We start from the raw sequence: 2,628 nt of genomic DNA, 5'->3' as shown, positions 1-2,628 counted from the left end.
CCCAAATCTGGATGGCACTTGCATCTTCACGTACATCCATATGAATAAGCGCCATTGTTTGGCTCAGTTTGTATGGTTCCATTTTTAATAACGTTGACTGAAACTATCTAGATGGCACCTGCATCTGTAGATGCATAAGAATAAGCATCACACCTTGGTTCAATTTCTGTGTCAATTTGGTTTAACTTTGACTGAACATATATATGAGCAAATATATTATTTTGTTTCAGTTAAGAATGCATGGATTCTATTCCTGTGACCTCCACTTTTTTGCCTCAACAAGCAAGCAAAGCAAGGACCCATTGATGCTTGTTATGGCCTCTGAAAATTGTAATTGCACCTAGTCTTGTAGGTTAATTATCTGAATATCTGAAATTATATGGTTGGTTCATAGCTGCTATTCAGGTCACTTATTTATAGGTTAACACTTGTTTCATTCATGCATATTTGTGCAGGAAGGATTGTGTAGAACAGAGAAGGGGCACATGATACCATCCCAGTTTGTTGGCAAACAGGCTCATTTTATTTGCTTTGCACAGATGTGAGTTAAGTAGGTCTATACAATATAAAGTGAGCTAACAAAAGGTGGTTCTCTTCTCTGGTAGAAAGACATGGCTGTGTTGCTGTAGCGCTGTGTTGTTGTAGCAGTCAACAAGACATTGAGTAAAATGTTGCTTCTCTTTCATCCGAGTGCAAATCGTGTATTGTTAAGGTTCTGATTAGTTTACACATACTTGTTAGTTCTCACCATGCCTTGCTTAAGGATCGATCAGTATTCATGAAATTTGTTTGCTGCATATGTTCGCACATGTTCCTATCTAAATTAATGTTGGATGTTTGTGTGATTGTGTGTGTGACATTCAAGTCACATATTTTTAATATATGTTGTCTAAAACTTCTGCCATTTGACACAGCACAACAAGCTTTAGAAGTAGCTTTCTTCCATCTACAAAAGCTGAGAGGGAGGAGAGGCACATAAGTTTACCACTGAATAAGTTGCTCCTTCATGTGAGGCACAAAGATTTACCACTGAATAAGCAGCTCCTTTAGACATGATTGATGCTATAAAACAAAATAATGAAGTATTGTAAAAATCTATATCTTCGGGATTTAGAGGTGCACATAGATAATGCAGTTTTAATTTTTCTGCGCCAAATAAAATGTGTCGGATATGTGAGGCAGATGTTCCAAACATCGTCCCTTACTTGTTGGAGAACTAATTCGTAATTTCTAGTGGTATGCGTTTTTTCCTAATGGTATTCTTAATGAAGATTGATATCTTCCTTTTGGTATTCTTTTTGTTGAAAATTTTGGTGTTCTTATTCTGGTCTGCATGTAATCCTTTTGATGCTGATCCTTCTGCTATGGATTGCAGTTGGGCTCCACTGCCATTGGGTTGAAGAGTAAGGATGGTGTTGTCCTGGCTGTTGAGAAATGTGTCACCTCACTGCTGCTGGTAATTTTGCATCTCCACTTGTTCATTTATATTGTTTCTGTCAAATACTAATTATTCAGCTGTATGCGTGATAACTGTTGATGATCTCTTATGGTTGCAGGAGATATGCATCCTTGGGCAAAATGCCCATATTCTTATATAGGTCCATTGGTGTCCCCTTCATAGACTTTTGATTTTATTTTCACTATATATCTTTTGTTCTAAGCTTCAACTGTTAAGTGTCAATAGATGCAGATATTATTCTGCAGGGTATATCCAATTTCTTAATGCTCTAACAGGGTAGGTTCTAGTTTTAGCCTAATTTATGCAAATTTGTGGTAACCGAAGGTGACATTCTGCCAAATATCAACAAAATGATTCATGCCTACTTACCAGACTAGGAAAATAATACACTACTAGACAACTATAGAAATATGTGCCTGTTTGTTTTCTCAATGCAACTATCCCTTTGTTACCTCCATAACTTATCATCAAGGATCACTGGACATATGGTAATTGAATGAATTTTGTGTACTACTTTATTTATGGTCCCCCTTTGTCAGCCTAGTGTTTTTGTTTCTTGTTTGGATGATATGCACAAGTACTTAACACTTGGTTGTGTTAATTAATTCGGATATACATGAAAATTATATGCCATAGATACTATGTTATCCTCATTTGTCGGCACTATAAGATTTAAATTTTTTTGGTAGCATGTAATTCATTTTCCACATGTTGCAATTCTCTTATTTCTACTATCTATTCATATCTGCAGATATCTAATGTTCTTGTAAATATGCTAGGTATGATTGAGTAGCGGGCTACTTGGTGCTTCCCATCACAATTCGCCACGACCTGATAGTTTCCATCAGGAGGGCCGATGGCAAGAACTTGAATAACAACCTCAATAGTTTATATGTTTTGTTTATGTAAACTGGAGTGTACTATTTCTTAACCTTGCTGTGTGTATATTTTGTCAATCTATGTTGTAAATTATCCTTTCATGGAGGATTTTGTGAACTGCAAATGTTGTAGATACCTGTGGCAGGGTGCATATTAATTGATATGTGTATGGAAATTTGGAAATACTTATCTTTGCCCAAAATTAGCAATATGATCTGTATAACGCATTATGCTAGAAAATACTCGATGAAAATTGGGCTGAAAGAAAGAGGCTAATGGGGTGTACCAAA

This window comes from Triticum aestivum, chromosome 6D (genome assembly GCF_018294505.1).
Source record: "Triticum aestivum cultivar Chinese Spring chromosome 6D, IWGSC CS RefSeq v2.1, whole genome shotgun sequence".
Lineage (NCBI taxonomy): Eukaryota > Viridiplantae > Streptophyta > Magnoliopsida > Poales > Poaceae > Triticum > Triticum aestivum.
Note: the sequence above shows the minus strand (reverse complement) of the source record.